Raw genomic sequence first — 25,271 nt, forward strand, 5'->3', positions numbered from 1 at the left:
TCATACGGCCTATTTACACGAGACACTATACACCAATCGTTGCTGGGATATTGCGCCGCAACAACAAAAACTGTGCTCATTGAGGATGCAAGTCGGTTTAATTTCGTCATATAATTTCGAGAACGGTCACATGCTCTCCTCGCCGCTCATGTGACCCGGTTGCACGCACCAATAGGGTGCCACGGATTGTGCTGGGCAGAGCAAAAGGAAAAGGGAAAAAAATCATTTTCCCTCTGCGATTTTTAATCTTTTGCGGAACGTCGTAAGTGGTTGTCATCTACAGTGTCCTGCACTACATAAAGGTAAACTCTTTTTTTTCTGGTGGTGGTGGTTGTGAAGAAGGCTTTTTTTGGTGAAGCCTAGGCCAGTGTGTGCTTTTGCATTTATCCTCCCCCAGAATGCCAATGTTGATTTATAATTGGAAAAAAAAAAATATTTGAGCCATTAATTGGGTATTTGAAATAGCATCAAAACTGTTGTAGAAAAATTCTTGCAGATCTCAAACTTGCATAATATACTGGGCCATGTTGAGTTGGGTAACAACATCAATAATTAATTAGCTTGCTAACTTACTCACAACCGAGAGTAATCGTTAACCTGATAATGAGCTGTGACACTGTATGACTTATTGACTTGTTACCTAATTTGGTTATTTTAAGTAGACGTAGTTAACATTTTATGAACTTATCCTCAGTGTGCCCTAATGAGGTGACTAGATGTAGTGTGGAAATATTTCAGTATTCCCTAAAGAATAACCAATTTTATGGTCAGTTGATTTCCTGTTAGGGGTCTGTCGATTGTCTTTGTTTGGATGTTCATTGTCTTGGCTTAGATTCAGGCATGAGTGATTTTATTGTTGAATAATTACCTCCGAATGCGGCATGTGAAATGAAATAAACGCTAACTGGAACGGCATGTATTGAAGAACTGCTTTTCCACTGTTAAGTATGAAGCCGGGCTGACCTTGTACTCTGCTGGAATGATAACGTAACATGATGGTCAGTGGGATTGATACGTTGGGTCCCTCATGATCGTTATCCCAATTATCGTCATGATGATATTAGCGCTGCTGATGGCCTTATTCTTAGCTAGTCATAGTCCAAAAATGTCAGTCGGCGTTACCTCAAAGGCTAACTGCGGGATCAAACTTGAAGCAGGGAGATGAATAACTCCATTGTTTGGTCCGTTTTTGGGGTGAAAGGCTTATCGTTTGGCAATTTTTCAAATCAAATGATCCCTGAAAGTCCTGTGCGCTCACTAAAGGATGTTCTTCGATGGAAGGATCAAACAGAAAGAGGCATTTCTGAACCGCAGCGATGGGTGGAAAGGGTGACGAATCGATTGTGTATTTATTACAATAAGTTAACGAGGGAAAGCGAAAGAAAACGGGGTGTGCTCTTGACCCATTCTGCATGACTGCCCAGCCAAACCTCACGCATATGGAAGCCATGACTTTGTGACAAGCAGTGATCTCACATTACAAATTGTGGTAAATCTAAAATGGCCGACTTAACGCTCAGCTCTTAGCACCGTGTTCACAGCACAACATGGTGTGCCTGCATTGTAAAGCCTTTTACACTGTGCCATAGCCAGCGCCGACTCATCGCCCCCCCTCCCCTCCTCCTCCCATCACAGCTGCTAAGAGAATGCATGCACTGTATAGGGTTTGCAGTGCAGGGGTACTTGGATGCTAGTTGCTCCCTCCTTGCTCTCTGCATTCCTTGATTTGTCTGGTCGCGGTGAGTATCGAGTGAAGATGTGGTGGCCGTGGATTTGATTGTGATTTAGGCTGAGGTATCAGGATGCTGGGTTGCTGATGTGGGCTGACAGCTCTTGAGAGCACTGTCATAGCGGCGTATAGGAAGGCCGATTGGGTAGACGCCCCCCACCCCGCCGCATCGCACCATGCCACATACAACAAAAGCCTGCGCCAGACGAGACAAGAGCTGCTCATATACCAGTAAAGTGAGGGCAAAAACCACAGAACTCAGTGCAACTCCTCTCGATTTCACTCATCTGCAGTCGGTGTTGGTGACAGGGAGGGCGATCGCCAGCAGCGCCCTGTTTTTTTTTTCAGCGTCCATGTTTTCCCGGCTCCTCTGTCAGGAACTTTGTCGCAAAGGGTTTATTGTTTTCCCGCACGCTGAGCTGCATGTTAAGTGTTAGCGGCGTTAAATGATCCTGAAAGTGGCAAGTTCCCCCATGCGGAACCGAGATGCTTTGAACAGGTCCTAAGAAAAGCATATGGATCAACGAGGTCACCCTCTGTGTGCCCCTTCTGCTGTCCTATATCCACGCTAATTTTCCTTTTGTGCAGTTTTAATTGAAGCACAACATGTATGTCAGAGGGACCGCAGTTATTGGCTGACATATTTGGCTCCATTACAAGACAAGAGTTAAATCACCTTTTTACGTGGCTGGGGTTGATAACTTGCCCAGATGGATGGATTTGAATATTGTTTGCATGCTTTAAGTCCTCTGTACCCCCCCTCTCTTGCTTCACTGGATGCTGAAATTATGATGATAATAGCAACAGTACATTTTCTATGTATATAAGAGGATTTACAGTATGATAAACACTGTACCATGTATAAGCAGTGGACAATGGGGGATCAAGCATGGCACTAATACTGCCAAGGCTAAGAGTTCAGTTCTCACTAGGGACACCCACACTAAAAATGTGGTTTGGTTGTTTATCAGTGAGGCTATGAAATTATCACATTATTTTGAAAGGTTTTCATTGGGTTAAAAGAGCCAAACAGAAAGTGAAAGAAAAGGTCAAAACACAATGTAAAAGAATGTTTCATCGCCAAAGTGCGACATCAACCTGGGGAGATTCATGCGTAAAGGAAAGGGGGGAAGATTCTTGCCAAATTTTTCAAAAAACTCAGAGGAAGTGTATTGGTTGGTCTTAATTGGGATGGATTGTCCGACCTTGGCCTTTTAGCCCAAGATTTATCTGCACCTGTTCCGCATTTTGCCGAGTCAGGTCCTCTCTAACTTTTTAGTCACCAGCCTCCACTCGTGAATCAGCCATTTGTCAAATTGGACGGTTAAAAGTAAAACTCTTGATCCCGCATGCGAGTTTAATCCTTAAAAAGTTGAAGGTCAAATGGCACAGAGGGAACACCACACCTGATGGTAGCTAAAGTGCAGATCGATTCAGCTTAAGCGTGGGATTCATTAAGGCTTTTTTCCCCCCAAGTGCAAGTCCGTTTGGCTGTAGGATGGGCTAAATCCCTCTACTGGCATTTCCCTTGGCTTCTGATTAAGCGACTTATCTCCTACCGCAAAACATCACTAAGGGAACAGAACTTAAAATGGGGAAAATATATTCAGGACGATAATTTTGTGACCATGAAGTAAGACAGCCAGAAAAGCGTTTGCCATTAAAATCCCAAATTGAGTGAATTTAATATTAGAGGAACTTTGCATTGCTTTGCATTTTATTCAAGGCTTTAGAGTTTTTTCAGTGAGAACAGCATCACTTATGAGTCGGCTTTTGCAAGTTGAAGTAATGATGAGGCAAAAACAGCACGACAGCCATCTTGCATGCACCTTGAAACCAACGTAAGGTTTTATCAAATACCATCATTTGTGTTATTCTTGTGCTATCAATCTGATTTATTTATTTATTTATTTTGTCGGCATTCGTTTTTGTTTTTGGTATTTTTCCAAATGCTGGAAACCTCGTTACGGCGAGAAACTCCTCAACCGCAGACTCCATTTTAGAAAAACTCTGTGTTCCTTTGCAGCTTTGGCTTTGGTGTACAGTCGTGAGGGATTTCATATCAAAACGTCATAATGACATATCTCTAGATATGTGGATTAGGATGGAACAGATGACAGGGGCTTTGGCCTAGATTATATTGCTGGCCTGTCCACTTAATGAATTTTTTTACAGGATTTCGCTCTCTCACTCTCCTCTCTCTGGCGCTCTCCCACTGTTACAGCCATGAATTTGACAATGTAACTGCATCTCTCTGGGTGACTCAGTGATTATACTGGGTTTGCATAGCAACATCATTAACTATTATATTTAATTTAGGATGACTAACGCGCAGGGCAACAGGGAAAGAAGGTATTACAGTATTTGCTCACATGTTGAGACAACAGTGGCCTTTTACTGAACATCAGAAATCCAGCAGTCGTGTTGCCCACCTCTCATATGGTGTGGGTTTTCTCCCTGATGACAGCCTGATTAACACATCCTATAAGAAGCTTTCTTTTTTTCTTTCTTTTCTTTCTTTCTTTATTCATTTCTGAGTCTGGGCAAATTTTAGTGTCCTATTATGGTCTAAATGCTGTTTGAGAGACTTTCCACCTTGTTGTGTATTCAGTCCTACCCATTCTGGCCTTCAAAAACTCATGAGTCAAACTTTAGCTTACATACATGTGTAAATTTCCCTCCATTTCTACTGTGATATGAACATCTCTGTTGATGGTAAGCAGGCCAAGTTGATGGTATGACTGTTAAAGGTGAACTAGGCCACCTCAAGCTTCAAATAATTAAAGGTTGCATTTAAAAAAAAAAAAAAAAAAATACAGAGTGATGAATTCACCAAGCAGATTTGCAGATTTCCCCCAGATGAAAATGAGTTTTGGAGTTTTTCTGTTACCCTTGATGCTGTGAGATAAATGACATTTTTTTTTTTAGATGTGTTTTCAAGACTGTCCTATAAAGTAGACTCTGCTAAATTGGACAGGGTGATGTGGACCGTGTCCAAAGGGCTGCGGGACCATGTGTAAAAGTTGATGGTCACTTAGCTGTGCAGAACTCAGTGGCTCTCTCTCTCTCTCTGGGTTGCAGGGCTCGGTCACAGGGGCGTCTGATTTTCATTCCCATAGACAAACGCTTCTCTGCCGCCTGAGCGCTGTGATGAGATCTGTACTCGCTCTGCTTTCTCCCTGTCCGAACCAAGAGAACATAAAGCAAGGCAAATATTATATAGCCATTGTTACCTGATATATACTTTACTGATGGCGAAATTTGTTTTCTGCATTTAACCCATCCTGATGCTGAACATGCTGATGTTGACGCTGAGTATTTTAAAAGAACGCAAATCCTCAATAATTTATTTTGTCATAGTAGGTGTTGTATTCTTTAACTGTGGACCAGCAGTGACCGACAGACCCACCCCCCCTTTGGCCCCACATTACTTTTGCTTTCTTCCCACTACTGCATCTTAAAAATGCAATTTCCCCTGTCATGAATTTCTCCTTAAATTATCCTTTTCCTCCCATTTGTGAGTGTTTTTCATCGTCATTCACAGACCAGTGGCTCTGCATAAGAGGAGCATCTCCTCATTGTTAGGCGCGCATAAAGGGGACCACGAGCGATAAAGAGAGGGACCCTGGACTCAAGTTGAGCTTTCTTCAAGAGCAATGCACGAGTCTTTTCTGTGGCGAGCACTGAGCAGACGCAGGGAGAGATGGGAGGCAGGGGGGGCGGGAGAGCCATTTTGTGCGCTGCGTTGTCCAGCCGAGCGTAAAGCGTGATTAATTCAATAGCCGCCATAGAGGAGGAGGCTAGCAGCACTGCAACACCGAGCATGACCCACTTTCCCCATCAGATGTCATGAAAAATTCTCTACCCATCCCTCTCTATTTCTCATTTCCCCCCACTAACTTCCTGTCTGATTAACAAAGAGATTTTGGAGGAAAATTACAAAATCAGAAAAAATAAAGTATGTTTTAAGTTACCTGCACAGTTGCATAGTGACCAAAGAGCAATGACATCAAACAGACTTCAATTTATTAACAATTTCAGTCAATTTGGTCATTTTTTTAAGCTTATGGAGTTTGTGGTGGACACGGTGCACTGCATGACTTCAAATTCAGACCTTCAAATATAAAAAATGGTTATTTGCTGGGAGGTTTTAGCCCAACGGGGCAAATGATTCACAGGGCCTTGACCTAATTCTATTATACTACAGGATGCATGAGCAAAATACTGTCTGGGAGGCCAACTATTCAAACGGAGCTCTTAAAGCTGACCTCGTTCATGTATGAGATCCACAGACTAGTTTTGGTTGACCTAAATCTACACCAGAATACCCCAGTTTCTGTGTTTTAATCACAGTGAAGAAGTCTCTTGGAGGATTTTTAGGGGGGCAGTTCTTTATTGTGCAGCGTGCAGAGTGTGCAGAGTGGAAAGAGAAAGGTAAGGCTGGAGAAACAGGGAATACAAGGCAGACATCTCATCGTACATATAGTTTTTGTGCAGCCCCTAACAGACATTATATAGTCTCTTTGAAAACATAAAACTGCTACCTGCAATTTATCAGTAAAAATGTGTATCTTGTTTTGGAGTGAAACATTTCAAACACACCTTCATAGTGTATAAAGTCAAAATCTCTGATAACTAACAAACAGAGTCAAGCACCACTGGACTCCACCTTATATATTTTATCTGTTAGATGCCAAACTCGTGAACTATGTGGTGATGAACTGTGCGCCATGTTTCATGATCGTTAGCTTGAATCCCGAGCTCAGTCTTAGAGGGTTTATTTCTGTCCCCCGCCCCCCCCCTCCTGCCCCCAGCGAGGACCTGCACCGCTGGCTTGGGTCTTAAACCCGGATTAAGGCTTTTTATGTAATCTGGTCTCCTCTGGGAGATTGGAGAGACAGCTGGCAACAGAATCCCTGTCCTTATCTCTCGAACCTCCCCTGGCCTCCAACCAACCTATCCCTTAGCTCTCCTCTGCATACGCCATAGATTAAAGAGAAGGCATAATGGCAGCGGTCGACATGATAGTTGCAAAATGGGTGTAATTTTCATGTTTTCTATGTTTGCAGCAACACACTAACGAGCAACATATGACATCCCACATGCCGCTGTTGGCATATGCTGTGCTGTAAAGTAACACACAGTAGATCTTTTTTTTTTTTTTTTTATCTCATGCTAGACACACATATGTGGTGAAAATAACACATTCTGGGTAAGAATTTACCCGGTTGGCCTGATGAGGTTATGTTTTTATTCATTAAATTAAGAATTGTTTGAACGGAGCCAGACGATGCGGTGACTTTAGTTTTACTTTCTGTTTTGCTCCTTGACAATCAATGTGCATCTTTTCTGTCCCTCTCAAGATGCTGTAGTTTGCATACTTCAATTCACAAGAGTCTGCCAGCGCCTGGGCTCAACAATTTGGTCGTGTCGATGCTGATTAGGAGCCGGGATTTGAATAATCAGGCTGATTTACCGAGGCCACTGACAGAAAAACACTCCCCTATAAATGGAATGGTCCCCCTGTGCCGCTTCATGAACAGAAGGTCAAAAGTTCACTCCCATAATAAACCCCAAACTGTCTCCAGTACTGTGTCCTGTGGAACGGCTTTGAGGGAGAAACTGCTCACATTTCAGGCCGCTTGGCTAAATGCCCGAAATCTAAAAATGTAAATGTATTCCCTGCCTAATTTAACTGTCTTTTTGCAATCTGACGTTGGTGGCTGAGCCTGTGATGCTGCAACCCACCCAGCTGCACTATCTCCACCTGTACCAGGATTCCCCATAGATTGCTTCAGCATCACTGGCCTGCCACAGCAAGGACTCTGCCAGCACTTCAGAGTGACATAAATAATAAAGTACCATAAAGCTACACTTTGTACAGTTTTTTTTTTTTTTTTTTTTTTTTTTTTTGTGGAAAAGTCTCTCGATTTATCTCTCTAAATCACATGTTGGGGCTTCAGTAGAGAAGAGTGTCCCATTCCCCCAAATTCAGTTATTGTGTCAGCCATGACAGTGCAGTTGCCAGGGAAAAAATGCTGGCAAACCAAGGATACACTGAGAGGTCAAATTTTCAAGTTTTGGGATGTAGTGTAAAGCAGGCAAAAAAACACAGTGTTAGATGGTTCTGTAGATGCTACAGACTTTGCTTCTGCAGCCTGGTGTACATTAACCATGATCTTTTCCCAACCTTAATTATGATGGTGAATCTTTTCCTAACCTTAACCATGACCTTTTCCAAACCTTAACCAAGTTGTTTGTGGTGGCTAACAACGCTAATAAAGCAAATGAAAGTGGCTAAAGAAGCTTACGATCTAACATTTGCACATGCGTGAATGTTAACACAGGCACAGGCAGCATCACATTGGCTATATGTCCAAATGCAACATATTTTTGGTTCAGAAACCAGAAACAAAAATACAAAGGCAGCATTTTATTGTGGAGACTGTGTTGCAGCCGGTATGATCACCGGCAGGAAACCTTTCCCAGCCACTGGAAGCACCACACTGAGACCAAAGCACAAACTGCAAACTGTTTCAAAAAAAAAAAAAAAAAAAAAAAAAACAGCAAGTGAGCCTTAGTTTGGAGAAAGCTGGGCACATCAGTGTTAGCTGTTTCATCTCTCTGGTTGGTTGGCTTGACTGGCAAACATGAGTGTGCTGTGTGCAGTTTACTGACGTCACCTCACAGGATTTCTGGGTAATGAACTTCAGATTTTTCGTACGGTTACCTCTCATTGCCATTTGGAATGGCCAACTTGCAAAACTTGCCTAGAGCAGAGTTCAACCCACTTTTTCCACCTCTGAGACCGTGTCCTTCCTTCAGATGAAATACCCAAATATTCAGTCACAGATGCTGGGCTACAACTTGCACCGGGATACAACGCTGAGGCCAAAATGGGGCAGATGCAGAAGCAAATAGCTCCCAAAACAATACAAGTAATAATACACAGCTCTGCAGCCAACTTGGGCAGCGTTCAAGGGAATAACGCCTGGCAGCCTTCTGAGACGACCGGCTTGTCTGTTCTCTTCTTCAAAGGCCCCAGCTAAGGCCTCGTGGTTCAAACCAGACAACAGGACTGAGGCTCGACACTTTCAAGTTCTGCAACAACAGCTGTTGCCGTTTTGAGCGCGGAGGACGTCTGATTTTTTGATCAAATCACCCCGGCCGTACTGTTAAATCTGCTGCCATGCAACTCGTTTGCGCTCTCATTTCTAATTAAAGAACCATAGTTGTTCATGTCATAATTGATTACTTAACAGCTACTCAAGAACCACCCAAATGCATCATTATTCCAGCAGTTGTGCAGCTTTTCTCTTTCTTTCTCTTTCTTTGCAGTCAAGGCAACTCCCAAAACAGTGTTTCCAATTTCCGTCAGCTAACTAGCAATTAAACTACAGTGGGAGAGGATACGGAATACATGAGAGATAAATGAGATGAAATAACTAACTAAATAAATAAAATATTGTTTCAGTTGAATATCCACACCGTAACAATGCCTGTGATTGCCAGACAGTGGCATTATCTGTCTCCTCGGTCAAGGTCACCCTCTCTAGCAGCTTTTCCGTCTCCCTCATCCTCCGTTTTGAATTAGCAAGCCAGGATGCACATCACAGATAGACTACACAATTAGATAACTCATGCTGTATGCTTTTTCGCATCACATTACCTGTGACTTTAATCTGAGCGAGAAATCTACTCCGTGTTAGAGCATACCAATCAAAATGTCTTTATCATCCTTGTGAAATGAAAGAAATGCTGTTACTTTTCCTTTAATTAATTCATACAATGCACTGGAAAATAATTAAGAACACAATCACGTGTTTATTTCCCTTCTGGCCCTTGATAACACTCTCAAATTCAAAATGTGTTGTGTTTTCAGTTGCTCGGTGCTTTAATTGCGCAATAAAGACTTCACTGTAGCTCAGATCAGATTCATGGTGGCAATTTCTGTGGAAAGCACTACTGTAAGCAGCGCGACACACCACAATAAAGCCATCAGTGTGATTTACTATTCTTGTATGTACACACAAGGCTGAACTTTTTTTTTTTTTTTTTTTTTGCTTGGCACAAAAGGCACAGAAAACAAATGAGAAACTTGTAATGTGCAGGAGTGTCTGTTCAAATACATTTGGCTTCCCTGGGCGTTTTGCTCAATTTGTTTAAATGCAGCCAGGAAAGCCTGGCAAAGTTGCTTGCAAACTGCAATCCACTGCTAATGTGCTGTTACCTGCTTACATTTGCAATAGTGATGAAACCCATTAGCTGCAAGGTAATTTACTGCTTCCTCTCTCTGCCCTTGAAATCTATAACATTCAATTTCCATTTACTGTCAGTTGCAGTCATTTTCCCCAACCTGAGTGGCTATGTAATCACCGTCAATAACATTTCATGTTATGTAACTTGTGTCCAGTTATTCTTTGAGATATCACATAATATATGCCTTTTCCTTTCAAACACAAAAGTATAATTTATTCCAGTTTACTTGACACTGGTTTAAGGTGTGTCACCATCATCTACAACCATTAACTCAAGTTGGGTAAAATTTCACATGTCTGTAATCTCACAATTTAAACACAGGTTGCATGTCAAATATATTTCGGAGTAATCGTTCTTTTTATGCGAAACTTTGCAATCTGCTTACTGGGTTTTTAAATAGTAGTAGATTAAAATTACCCAACCGTGATTGCAGTCTGCAGGCTGCTGAGCTCCACTGGCAGTGGGAGAGAGGTGGTTCCATCCCATAGAGCGGACTGAGGTGCCCTCTTGTGTTCGCTCTGCTAACTGAAGCCCGGCTTGAGTCATTACATCACTTGTCAGCCAGAATTACACGGGCTGCGCTTGAAACGGGCTTGATAAAAATAAATACGGTGCTCAGGTTCAATGGCTCATCTCATGACTGTACAGACATATGCTGACCTACATTTTGATGTTTTTTACTGCAAACGGCTATAGATTGGATCATGCTGTTTTTGAGGGTTGAGGGTGGGGTGGGCCGTTGCTTCTTTTTCCCAAAGTAGAGTCCTTTACATCTTCTAAAATGTTAGTTTGTAAAGCTTTTACAGTTGCTAAAGAAGTTTAGTTACAGCTACATCAAGCTCCTACGTGAATTTTAATGTTCTATCATTGTTTTTTTTAGTAAGGAACGTTTCATTGCACACTCTCCACAAACCCGTACTGCTAGTGGATTGCTGCAGGATGAAGATCAATTTGTTTCTCATCAATTTAGGAAACTCTTCAGTCAGACTTTATTTGATTAGTTCAATGCTATTTACTAAAAAAGTCCACAATAGTGTAAAAATTTTGGTTAATGTTATATAGCCAGCACAGATGTAGGAAACAGCTGCATTACCTTTGTTGATCTATTTTATATCACATTATAGAGGAGTACCAACATTATACTGTGCTAATAAAGTGCTACCAGGTCTTCCTTTCATGGCTGATTTACAATTTCTCATTCACTAAAGCACTGAGTCGCATTTGCCTCAGTCCTGCTCATGTCTGAGAGGTGAATGTGAAAACAGATTATGGGTGTCAGTCACTCGATATCTGCTTGGCCTAAAATCAACAGACGAGCCTTGCTTGCTCTTTGTCTGCCAGGTGACCGGTTGGCTGACTCCACCATCACACTCGCATTGGCCCTTGAACTCCTCTCTCACGTGACCACACCCCTTCCTTCACATCCAATCCCGACATGGAACCCATCAAGGTCCAATCAGAAGGCGGACTGAATGTGACCCTCACCATTAGGCTGCTGATGCACGGCAAGGTACACTAATGTTCTCAGAAATAAGTTCATATTCCTCTTGCCTATTCCCTCATTCACCTCTTATGTACTTGGGTTGTTTACTTTAGAAGTACAACCCTTCCAATTTACCTGTCAAACAACAACAACAACAACAACAACAAAAACAGATAAAGTAGACATGGAGCTAATTTTAAGGCCCCTGTGGCATGGACACACCTAACAGTGGTTTTATGTTTCTGCAGGAGGTTGGAAGCATCATCGGAAAGGTATTAATCATAAACACACAAACAACCGATTTAAAAAACAGCACAATGCCTTTAGCAAATACACACAGCACCTGAATGATGTTCCATTGATTTTTTTTTTTTTGTTTTCTCTGCCCCCAGAAAGGAGAGACGGTGAAGAAAATGCGTGAAGAAGTAAGTGGAGCTGCCCTGTAAATGACCTGCCATTCTTTTAATTTTCGAAGGAAGCACTCCTTAATGCAGTTGTTTTTTTGCTCTTTTTTTTTTTTTTGTTTGTTTTGTTTTTGTCATGCAGAGCGGTGCTCGTATCAACATTTCGGAGGGGAACTGCCCAGAGCGGATAGTCACCATCACTGGGCCAACAGATGCAATTTTCAAGGCCTTTGCCATGATAGCCTACAAGTTTGAAGAGGTATAGCAATTATCACCAAAGCACTAATCCCAAAATAATTTTCTGGGTGTTTTTTGGGGTTGTTTTTTTTTCTTACATTGCACAGGTATGATGCTGCACTGGATTTACTATGGGTGCTGTATTGTATCTGCACCCTTTGCTTTTCCACTGGAATACAAAGCAGGCTCGGTCCCTGTAGACCAGAGAAATGTGCTAATGCAACCCTGCAACACTCTTTCAAAGTGGGCCAGTGCTGCGCGTTTGGCTGCCGCCGCAGCAACACTAAAAGATACTCATTACCAGACGTAGACAAACAGATGTAATCATCACGGAAAACCCAATGTTTACTCATTTATGATAAAATGAAAGTTTTATTAATTGCTCCGGGGTAATTAAGTGATTGCAGCAACAAAATTAACAGGTTTCATCTGGAAAGGATGCAAATAGAATGTAAGCAGACAAATGCAAAACAAAGTAAGTAATATAAAAAGCAGCCCAAAACGAATACAAACAGTAATGCAACATAAATGCAATATAAATGTCTGCTGGCATCAATTTAAACACATGATGGAGATTATTGGTTGTAAATAAGGGGAGGAATATGAATTCAAAAGAGATTATTAAGCTACAGTTGCAGTTGCTGATGTTATTAGAAGTCACGACTGCAGTAATAAAACATGAAAAATATCAATCTCTATAAAAGATGAAATTGTGGAACCATTATTAAAAAAATGTAATATTTGCAGAATGTAAGAATGAAGAGGGTATGTTTATCCGGAGGGAGAGAGTTTTTGAATTTACATTCTTGTTGAGCCACTGAAAGACTTTTGCATCATTCCCAAGTGTTTGGAAAACTGAAGCCTTGCTCCCTTACGTAACTGTTGGGAGGTACAGGTGTCCTGGTGACCGGCCACTTCAGTTTTGTGTTACAACACAGCAAACAGCTTCTCCTGCATGACAGCCAAGAGAGAATTTTCTGCAGTGTTAATGCATGCTGCAGTGCTGATGCGGAATAAATGCATGAAGGTGGATGTCTACAAAGGCTAACAGTGAGCTCTACATGGTGTGAAGAACGAAGTGTCTATCAGTTAAAGCCTGGACTTTTCCCCCCTCAGGATATAATCAACTCCATGAGTAACAGCCCAGCCACCAGTAAACCCCCTGTCACCCTGAGGCTTGTTGTCCCGGCCAGCCAGTGTGGCTCCCTCATTGGGAAAGGAGGCTCCAAAATCAAAGAAATGAGAGAGGTACGGTACAGAGATGCTGCTGCAGCATCCATCGCATCTTTACAAAGTGCACACGAGAAATGTGATTGCATGTCTTTGTATCTTTTAGCCATTCAGAGGATAGAAAGTTTTTGGATATGTTTAGAAAATGAGAGAAAACCTGCACGTCCCATGCACATTCTTCTAAATCGATAAATGCCACCCTTTTTTGTCCTTTGCATATGCATTAATGCACATTGCCTTATTATATGCACATTATTGACATTCTAAAAACGCATTTACATGCATAATAGTGCTGCATGATTTATTATAAAACTGTGAGACAGCTGGCGGTGGAGTTGCAGTGAGAGAGTGATGGGCTATTATGTTCTCCAGCCAAAACGCCAATGACAACGCAGGATTATTATTATTACAGTGTTTAGCACAGCCATATATAACCTCTGTACTGGGCATTTCTGTTGGATCTCTGCTATAATTAGCCAGCTTACACATCCCTATTCTGAAAATGTGGTGTTACTTGGATGGAGGTACGGGGGTGCTGTGCCAGAGAGGAGATCATTCTGTCACAGCGTTGTTGCAAATCCCGCTGCTCGAACAAAAGGTCGATAAAAGCCATAGATTTCTTAATCCTACCTCTTACTGTATAATATGCCTCAAGTGTATTCATGATCTCATTTGGGATTTGAATGCCTCCTGAGCAATAATAAGCACTCTTCTCACCTCTATTCATCCTTCACTTCCAGTCCACAGGCGCTCAGGTCCAGGTTGCGGGGGACATGCTACCCAACTCCACTGAAAGGGCAGTGACCATCTCAGGGGCCCCAGAAGCCATCATCCAGTGTGTCAAACAGATATGTGTGGTGATGCTCGAGGTAGAGTATGGAGGGTGGAGGGGAGGCGGTTCAAGGGAAATTCAAGGAGCGTTAATTGTAGTGGCTACTGTAGATGTTGATGAATCAAATGCTTGACACATAAAGATGACAATAGTACCTTGGTGAATGAGATGCAATCAGGAAGCCTCGTATTCTCTATGCAAGGCTTTCAGATGATTTTATGTAACCTGTAGCAGCCATATTGGAAGTCTTAAGTTCATGGGCAACAATGGCTGTCAACAGCATTCTGATAACTCTGATTATTTTTGTGTTCGGTTAATGTCAACTTGTTATCTAGCAAATCAGCGAACCATCACTGTCTTGTAGGACCATGTGATGGTGTGCATTTTTGTGGCTACTTAACTCACTAATAAAGCCAAAGGTTTAGGTCAGTGGTGTCCATTCAAATGCCAAGGTCTGCAGGTTTTCCCTCCAGCTAAAGCCTGAACACCGTCAACCAATGAGAAAAGCAGTTAATCACAAGCTGTGCCAGTAGTATGGAATGGTATACATATCTGGTGTTCTATGTGGCTGTGATCACCCCCCACACACACACTCACACACACACACACACAACACCACCCACCTCATTTGGAAGTTTTGTCAGACAGAGTTGGTGTTGTGAACTTTGTCAGGATGGGTGGATGTGATACGGTGACACAGATACAGGAAATTACTCTACAGTGAGTCATCGCTTTTCCACACTGTCTCTGGTTGGAGGGAAAACCTGCAGACTCTCGGCCCGCCGTGGCACATGATTGGCCACCACTGGTTTAGATTAATTGATTAATCTAGGTGAACTAGATTAATTATTAAGTCAGATTACTTAGGGCCAAATGCACAAGATAAAGAAAGGCCTATCTCTCTTTTTCTTACCCGGCTGTCATATTGTATTCTGCACAATTATTCTCCAAAGTGCTAGTGCCTCCATGAAGGCAGCCAGGGTGTCCAGTAGATTTGTGATGCAAATGCAAACTCTTGAGAATATATATAAAAAAAAATGTATCTATTGTTAATATTGACTCATCATTATCCAGTTGAAACTGATGCACAAGGTAAATGTAAGTTAAGTTGTCAGTGTGCACTGCACTCAACCACAATTTGGACACTGATGTCAGCATGAACCCACAGTGAAGAGCACTTTTGTGTGAGTGTCACAAGTTGTCTCCTCCTAAGGCACTCCCTCTCGGTCTCAGTTTATGCAACGTCTCTTTCTTTCTTTCTTTCTTTCTTTCTTTCTCTTTTTCTTTCTTTGTTTCTTTCTCTCTGCTGTAATACTCTCGCCACGTCTCACCCCTTTTTCTTGTCCCCCACCCCTCTCCTTGCTCTCCCCAGTCCCCACCGAAAGGTGCCACCATCCCCTACCGCCCCAAGCCTGCCTCCACCCCTGTCATTTTTTCAGGTGGCCAGGTAAGAGCAGACCCACTGGGGGCGTCCACAGCCAACCTCAGCCTCTTACTGCAGCACCAGCCACTGCCTGTTAGTGTCGCACCAGGTTTTACTCACTTTTCCTCCCTACCTCACTACCCCACCTACCTTGAACTAGCATGAAACCACCACTACTATCTATTGTGCCCTCACTACCATTCATCACCTGCAGCCACTCAAACCAGAACTGGGATAAATGGCATTTGTGGTTATCAAAGGACAGGGAATACACAATGCATGCATTACAGTGATGCATATGTCATTCCTAGTTCATTTCCATGCTCACACTTTAGCATTGTGAGATTGGACATTTAGTTATATGTAAAACACGCTTTGGTAGCATAAGTACTGTGGAGGCAGAGATATTGGATGATCATCAATAGGCAGACCAAAATAATTAACTGTTTTTTCTTACAGCAAGTTAGCTAAATGGCAAACTTGACTTTAAATGACTTTGCTAAAAATGACTTCTTTTTTTCCATTCATTTAAACATCATGATATTCATGATATTGTGCAGAGTCACTAATTTTTCACTTAAATTGACAACTAATGACTCGTGGCAAACTCTCGTCAGACATTTTATTTTCATTCTTAGGTCCCGGTATTGTCCCACTTACTGGCCCGGGCTGGCCTTGAAATGAAATTTAGCTCAGTTCTGACCTCTGTAGCACCTGTACAAGCTCACATCCACAGGGCCAAGTCATCTTATCCCCATCAGGGCCCTCTCTCCCATGGTTTCCTCCACAGCCTCACCTCACTGTCACCTCCCCACTGTCTCAGTCGTTCCCTGTTGATTTAGTTCAACTGGATCTGATTGATGAATAGCTGGAGAACACGACAGGGAATTTATAGTGCATGACTTGCTAGTGTAACCTGGCTGAAATATGGCTTAAAAGATAAGTGTGAGTCTGTCAAATCCCAAATGTATTTACTGAGATTTATAAATGAAAATGTCAGCCGGTGTTACTGAGTGTTTTAACTGGATGAAAACAACTGAATATGTTTCAGTTATATGCAAGTATCTTTATAGACATTGCAGACTCTTAATGGTGTTAGATTAAGTTGTAGGAGATGTACTACGATAACAATGAGCTCTTCCTCTCATGTTCGCAGGCTTACACCATTCAAGGACAGTACGCCATCCCACATCCAGATGTGAGTGCCAACCCAATGAGGCAGTCTTCACTGCGCTCTCCATCCTTCTCTCTCTCTCTGTCGACATCCAAATTTCTCTGTTCTCTCTCCCTTTTAGTCTCAGGCTCTTTGCTCTCTTTCCGTTCCTATTAATATTAATTGTTAATATTAATACAGCTTGTTTCTCTGATATGTAATTCCTGTATCTTCTAACTCTTCTGACTCTCGCCCCACTGCCCTCGAATTGCCGTCAAACTTTATGGGGCTTGGCCTGCAGTAGTTGAGAGAAGAAAAGTGAAGCACTAAATCCAGCGGGAAACTCATTCCTTTAAAGCTGCACTGGGCAACTTCACAACTTTTGCTCCAGGATTTCATTTGGGCAATGAGGGCAAATCCATGAGGTCTCAGTAAAGACGGATGGGGCACAGTGGCGCAGCCCAAATTTATGATGTAGCCCTTGTTTGTACATCGCAAAAAAAAAAAAAAAAAAAAAAAAAAAACACTGAAATGATCATGAATGCTGGCTGTCCCGTTGTCTTGATCATTGGCCTTGTCGCTTTTTGGATGGTGAAATCAACATGTCATCAAGGAATTAGCATTTACTCACTGTTTTGAGAAGACGAGTCATTGGACAGCCCATTCTCATTCCCAAGGCATGGTCATGGCCTTTTTCCTCTGATACCAATGCCAAAGGTGCCCTTCAGTATACCAATACAAAAGGCACCCAGTTGAAGCCAGTATCACCCTATGGGACAAGAGGCATGGTGACTTACTATAAAGAGCGAGAAAGTTCACGATGGGAGTTGGCCCAGGTGGATGGCGGGCGTGTAAGTCACAGGAATCAATTTGCGTTTGCAGCAACCCTAACCCTAACCCTAACCCTTTTCATGTGTTACCGAGACTCTGTCCAGTTTCCATTTTGTTGCCTAAACCTAACCTTTCTCTGACCTTCACCAAGCGTTTTTTTAATGTCTAAACCAACCACATGACACTGCAACGTGACAGAAGCGAGAAAGCCTGATACATCTCATCCCGACACCAAAAAGGTGCCTCGAGCCTCTAATGGGTGCCTTTGGTGTTGATACCAGACACGAAAGGGGCGTGACCAAGCTGTGGTATTTGACAACCTGGAAATGAAAATATGTCACACTGGAAGATGGTTCATGAAGTGCATGACATGTGAGCTGTGCGTCAAACATAACGCAACGCAATGAGACAAGACGGGTGTACTTTAATATAAAAATCATGCCTGATGCAGCTTTAGCCAACAGGAAAATAACAATAACAGGCAAAATTAAATTGGAATAATAAAATTCACTGATCTGGCATTGCCATATTTATTTTTGGTGGCTCTATTCCATCTATTCCATCACCAAGACAAAGAAGAAGGGCCTTTAGCCAACAGCATAATAAAACGCCATCACCCGATTTAGCCGATTTACCAGGCCAAGTCCTCCACGAGTTTCTTCTCTACTCTTCTCTCTCTCTCTCGTTCTTTGTCCTCCTTCACCTGTCTGTGTTGTTACTTTTCCTCAGATCCTCTCTCTACTCTTGTAGCGTTTCTGACAGACCTGCGTGTGTGTCTGCGTGCGTGTATGTGCGCGCGCGAGTGTGTTTTTAACGATGACCTCATAGCTCTGCTGTCCTCCTCCTCCCCCCCTCAGCAGTTGAGCAAGCTCCACCAGTTGGCTATGCAGCAAACCCCCTTTACCCCCCCTCGGACAGACCACCCCTGCCTTCCCCGGTACGTACCCACCTACACGACGACCCTCTTTACCGAAGCTCCTTCTCTCGTTTTTACCTGTAGAGACAAACACATTCTCTTCCTCCTTTTTTCTCTTTCTCTTCTTTTCCTTTTCTCTGTCCTTTCTCTTTTTCTTCTTCTTGTCGTTCTCCTCCTATTGGTCTCTGTGGTGCACTGCCAGTGACATGGCCTGCTGGTGGTCTGCTCTTGTTGATGTTGAGGTTTCTTTTCTTCTTGTTTTGTTGTTGCTTTTTTCTGTTTTTTCAATTTTATTTTCCCATAGCATCCTTTTTTTTTTTTTTTTTTAAGCGATGCGATTGCCTCAAGGGTTTTTGTTTCTGTTTAGAAAGTAAAAGTTATAGTGGCAGGTGGTAGGTATGTTATACAATGTGCAGGCTCTGCTCAAGCGTGAGCCAGGTCCTCCAAGGCCACAGCAAAGCTGCTGGTCAACAGGCAGGGGAAAGGAGTTTTACCCTGATTTGGAAAAACTCCTGTACCTGCTGTTGGTCACCAAAGCCACAGCGCATTGATGCTCTACTCTCCCTTGATGTGCCAAACTCTATTTTATGTCCTCTTCCTTCCCTCCTCTTTTTCTCTCTGCTTCCTGTGTTCAGCAGCAGGTCTGGATGCCAGTAACCAGGCCAGTACTCATGAACTCACCATTCCCAATGATGTGAGTACATTTGTCATAATGTGCAAAATGTACAAGTATGAGGATTGTTTTACTCCCTCAACTGGGAAAACTGCTTTAAATCTCAATCCACGCTGTGATCAAAAAGAGATATCTGTCACTTTCTAAAGCCTCTGTTAAGAAACAGTATGTAATTGTGTACATTGGAAATACTGAGTATAGAATATGAGGTAGCATATGGGCGCTGTTTTGATAGGAACGTTACCATGCTGTTTTCCAGCAAGCATTAATTTGGTAATCTGCAACCAATTTGTGCGGCTCTACCACCACAGGAGGCTCAATTTCTCTACATAAGTGCTCAGCTGGGTTTTAATTTAGTGTTTGAAAAGGAGAAACAATAGAGTCGTCTGTTGGATTTTGAAACCGGAGATGGTTAGCATGTGATATTGTAAGAGTACCCCACAATGACTTCTGCTCTATTTTGGAGTATAATATTTTAAGCCAATGGTGAATCAACAAAACAACAGTCACATGAAAAATAAGTTCCTAACAATGAATAGAGAGTAAGTCAAACTGACTTTGGACCACAAGGCCAAAAACCTTGGTTTTTCATATTTAACATGGATTCATTTGGGAGTTTCTGGCTGTGCAATCTGTCAGCAGTCGGCTGCAACTAGTGAACATCTCCACTCTAGACCAGAGTGACACTACAGTCAAAGGCAGAAAGCTGTGTAAAATTAATGCCTTTAATGGAAAGGACTTGCTTAGACAGAGTAAGAAGTACTATTTCTGGTCTGGGGAATTACTGTTAGAACAAGGGTAATGACCGTTACTCACACGCATCATATAAAATCCATTTTCAGTCAAATGGCCTCAGACCAAAATGTGTGTATCCATGTCTCTTTCATGCTCTGGCCATCCTAAGTCCCGCCCCCATTTTCTTCCCAGCTAATAGGCTGCATAATCGGGCGCCAGGGAACCAAATCAACGAGATTCGTCAGATGTCTGGGGCGCAGATCAAAATTGCTAACGCCATGGAAGGGTCATCGGAGCGCCAGATCACCATCACAGGGACCCCCGCCAACATCAGCCTGGCCCAGTACCTCATCAACGCAAGGTCAGAGCCCCGCAGGCGTCAGCAAAGGGTCAAAGTGGTGCCAAGCAATATTGACTAGTCAAGCGACACAAACTAGTAAGTCATGGGAAAGTTGCATCCTCACTTCTCCATGTACAGTGGCTGCTGATTTTTTGAAAGCTACATGATGCAACGTTTCACCTTCCAGCAGAAAAGTGCATTGTTTTGCCCACTTTCCTGCCCCTCAGTTGGTGAAGTTCCTGCTGTAATACTTGTCACTCATGTTGATAGCTGTCGGCCTTCAAACAGCAGGTAGCCTGAGGCTGAGGTAACTGACATTCAGAAATCCACCACAGGCACTGAAGGGGAAAATGGCGAATGCAGCCAATCTACAATAAAAAATAAATAAATTAAAAATTAAAAAGGCTGGTGTTTTAGGACAGCTACACATTCAGCTTTGCTGTTCCTTTTGACTTCTCTTCTCTAGGCTGTCTGCCTCACCTGGATGACCACAAACAAGCTGACCACCAGCCACATCAACAGGCACTGACACACAACCAAAAATGACCCCATTTAAAAATGAAAAAGCCAATTAAAAGGCTATTTTCAGGCTTTTTTTTTTCAGAGGGAGTTTAGCACTGGGTTACAGACAATATTTGATATTTGTTATTTTAATGCACAAAAAAAGTTGCATGTTACAGCTTCATTGTACTGTCCACTGTTTATACAGAGGAGTGACATACTGGTTTTAGTTTTAGTGTCAATTATGCTTTATCCAGCAACACTTTAGTGCGATAGTTTTCATGGTTTTTCATGTTCTGGAGCTCCAAGCTGACTTTCATTAAGATACAGACACCCGTGTGCAATGTTTTGGATTGTGTTAGGTGATAAATAGTTTAGATGTCATATTTGAACGCTGACAAACAGGCAGTTTCCACCTTGCATTAGCATGCATCCTGCACATGTGTACGGATGTAAATGCACCCAATGCGTCTTGAGATCCGATCACTCATACCACATTCAGAGGTGGCCTGGCACGCTTTTGTCCGCATTTGCATTTGAGGTGTAAACAGACATGTGTCCAAGGCCGAACTGAACTCACCTGACGCCCACTGTGCTCCTGTCTGCCTACCTGATGTCGTCTGTACTTTCTGACAAACATCAGATCTGCCCGTTTGTGCACTCAAGTTGAACTTCATGTACAATTAATTTATCTAGCACAGCTCAGACCCTGACCCGCTCAAACCCACTGTAATAACTAAATGATGAGAGCCTGCACCAACGTGATCGGGTCAAGCTTGACAGGATTCAGGTTGAGAATCACAAACTCTGGTGTTCAAAATGCGAGACATGCATTTGCAGTCAGGATATGGGATGATTTATTATTTCTTTAAGAGCGCGATAAATTTTACTTAGGAAATGACAGTAGCCTAATTGATGGCAGATTTAAATGAGACTCAGGTGAGCAAGTATCATTTTGTTCAATTCCTGTTGAACAAAATGATACTTGGACCATTTGGACTTTGCAAACGGATGTGGATGATGTAGGTGTTTATTTGCATGGGGAGCGGGGCAGTGAGATCCGATCACAAGTGACTCGAGACACATGTGGACATGCATTCCTGTGTCATGTGTGAAGAGACGCACTTAGAGCTGTCCGCTTGGGATCGCATCACCCAGGACGCATGTCAGTGCCAGGTGGAAACAGGTCCAAAGTGGTAAAAGTGGTCCCAGGACCCTGCATTGCAAACATGAGATATCTTCATAACATCTTAATCTTTGCCCTATGTCCAAAAACTGGGGTCACACTCATACCGCTGTGAGGAAAACAGGGACAAGGGAAACTTATGTGTCTTCTCCCACCCGCCAGGTTCAGAGACGTGGCGGCCATGTGGAATGACCCATCTTCCATGACCACATCCTGAGATCCCTGACTGGCTCCTCCGTTCGGCCCTTTCCAATGACTGACTACCGCAGACAACCCTGATGAAGCCCTTCGGACTCTGGCTCTGGCTCTCCGAAAACCGTGACCACCCCCCCACCCTGGCTGACCGTTGTTTATACATCAGGGAGGGTTGGGTGCTAATTTGTTTCAGAGGGCCAAATAAAAAATAACAATAATAAAAAAAAAAAAAGAAAATCTCTGTTGATTAGGTTTTTTTTTTAGAGAACTGTTAAAGCATGTTGAATGTTTAATAGGAACTTAACTTGTGTTAAACTTTCTTTCTTCTTTCTTTCTTCTGCCTATCTCTCTGTTGCTTTCTCTATCTCTGTCAGTGCTGCGTCATAGAACATCAGTATCCATTTAAAAGTATAAAAAAAAAAACGTAACTGTAAAAGATCGACGATTTTGTAGAACATAGTTATTTGCATATTTCAGCTGCTCAGTGATGCTATCGGCAGAGTGTGTGGTGGGATGTAGCCAAATTATCAAATTTTGATATTTTAACGCTATTTTGAAAAGTGATATTTTTAAAGACATTTTGAAGTGTTCCGCTCTCATCCTAATTCGCATCTTTGTCTACTTGCAAATCCAATCTCTACCCATGACTCTTTGCTGCATCACATGACCCTTTTAAGCCAATGGTATCACTCCTAGAGCCTCCCTTCTCATGTTAATTTCCTCTATTTACATTATGACTTATATTGCATGTGTTCAAGTGATGTAATGTTGTGTATTTGAGTCTGTTCAGTGTTCCTTCAAACGTTAGAGTATCTTTGTGCTCCAGGTCTTTTCCGCAAGCTTTTTCAATATTTTTGGCCATTCACGTCTACTCCTACTCCCTGCCCAATTGAAAAACTTCCCGACATAGCCTCCTTATATTAACACCAATTATTAGTATAGATGCATGAATGGAAATTAGTGACAAATCAGTGTCTAAAACACTGCATCCATGATTGAAAATTGAAATGATTGTTTACTAACTTATTATTATATTTGTTTTGTACAAGGACTATTGTGAGTTAGCACATTAGTCGACTACGCGGCTCTCATGCAATAGACTACTCAACACTTTACTCTGGACTGCCTCTGATGTGGGAGGAATTAGTTGGACTTAAAAACCCAGTGCTGTGTCCAAACCCGGCGGCTTCCTTCCCTTGCCTTGGGCGAAAACGATTCGATAGGCCGCTGTTCTCGCACGGCAACACGTGGTAGAGTCGGGGCTTTTGAGGAGGCGGGGAGCAAGGGAACGAAGCCGAGTCGAAAAAACGGCGACGAGGCGTAGGCGTTTGGACGAAGCCGAATGGTATTTTTGGGGCCAAGGAATGTTCAGGGGTTCATTGGGGGGAACCCACGGGGCCTGGGCGGACGTGACCACTCAGTCTCTTTTTCACGATTGTTCATCTGTCATGTTCTTTTTTTGTCATGCGGTTGATTTGATGCTTTAGTTCTGAATGTCTTTTATTGTCGCGACTATGTCAGCAACGTAATTGTTTTTATTTAAAGGACAGGTTGGATGACAAATCCTGCTTTGCTGGTTTTTGCACCGCCGTGAAACCAGCATGTATTTATTTATGGTATGGTGATGCACATATGACTTTTGTTTGTCGATCATGAAACTTTAGCTTCATTTGTTTTTTGATGTACTGTATTTAATTTGAGAGGGAGGTGTGGATGATATTTGGTATGATTCAGTATTTCGATGAATCCCTTACGTACACTCTTGAGGATGCGTTGAATAAATTGGACAGTTTGAGTCATCTGATCTCCGAGCTTCAGCTGAGCTCAGTTAAGTGTGACGCATACAAACAGCTGTTGAATGTCATTGTCTAATAACGAGGCGATTACCCGCTGTCCAGCTTATTTCAAACACAGCAGCATTCTGCATTTTCAATGTACATGTCTCAATTTGTTCATGCATACCACTATTTTATTGTTTCATTTTTTTTTTTCCTTTTCAGTAGCCTATGCCAAGCTTAACTTTGGGTCTTAAGCGCTTTGATGATATAAATGTGATTATGTAAATGGACCAAATGCTGTATTAACAATATAACTGAACGATGCATAGTCAATGATTATTCTGCAATAATTCTTACATTTTGATGTAAACTGAAGTAGTAGTGCTAGCGATGCAATTATGGGTTTGTGTTATCTGTTTCATTTAAAGAAAAAAAACTAAAAAAAAAAAAAACATTGTTATAGCTTGTACTTCAATGGAATGTTTGTCATATGAACAAGTTGAAATTTATGTTTTGGCAAACTTGCTTTTTAGAACAGTTCAGCTCAAAGATACCAAGGTAATATCGACGAGGGCGTCCTCGATGGTATTACCGCTTTTATACAACAGCTATCAACGCATGTGTACTGTCAAACCAAGGTTTTCTCCAAGATGATTACACACACATACGCTGAACAAAACAGGAGAAAACGAGAGCGATTGCTGACAAGCTCCCTGGTTAGTCAGCTCGGCATCCAACCTTTACAGGGATTAAAAGGCAGGAGCGCACATTTGACAAATCATATTTCTTGGCAGAAACGACCTGTTGTATAATATGAATTTGATCACTAAGCAGGAGTTGTTAGTGATGGCGGTGTGATTTTAATAACATCAATATTCATGTGTTACTCAGTGTTTGAAAACCGTATTTACATTTGTGTATATGCCTGAGTATACAACTTTGACTCAAACTTAAAACTGCAACTGATGCAATAATAGGGTGCAATGTGCAATTATTTATTCAGTTATTTCCTTATTAGCATAGATTACGGGGGAATTGTGTAGCTTACTGAAAATGATTTTTTTCAAATTTATCTACTTTCCATGCGGCAGCAACAGCAGCAAAAAAAAAAGAAAAGAAAAACAGAAAAACAGAAAAAAAACAAGGGGTAAAAAAGAATGACTAGATATGTTTTGTTTTTTTTTTTCACTTTTGTTTGTGTGTGTTGCAGTTTGGAAAAAAAAAGTGATAGAGCTTGGTAACTATTTTCAATTGATTTATTTGCTATGTGCAGATCTATATTAGTTGTGAGTAATTACATAGGTTTTAATTTCAAAGTGTTGGTAAGTATAAAAACAAATAAAGTTTCATTTTTTTCTTTCTGTGA

At 42.1% G+C, this 25,271-nt stretch overlaps 1 pseudogene; it reads left to right on the plus strand.

The window, feature by feature from the left end:
* Positions 1 to 25,271, plus strand: LOC115372334 (poly(rC)-binding protein 3-like; annotated as a pseudogene).

Source organism: Myripristis murdjan, chromosome 2 (genome assembly GCF_902150065.1).
Source record: "Myripristis murdjan chromosome 2, fMyrMur1.1, whole genome shotgun sequence".
In the NCBI taxonomy this organism is placed as follows: domain Eukaryota; kingdom Metazoa; phylum Chordata; class Actinopteri; order Holocentriformes; family Holocentridae; genus Myripristis; species Myripristis murdjan.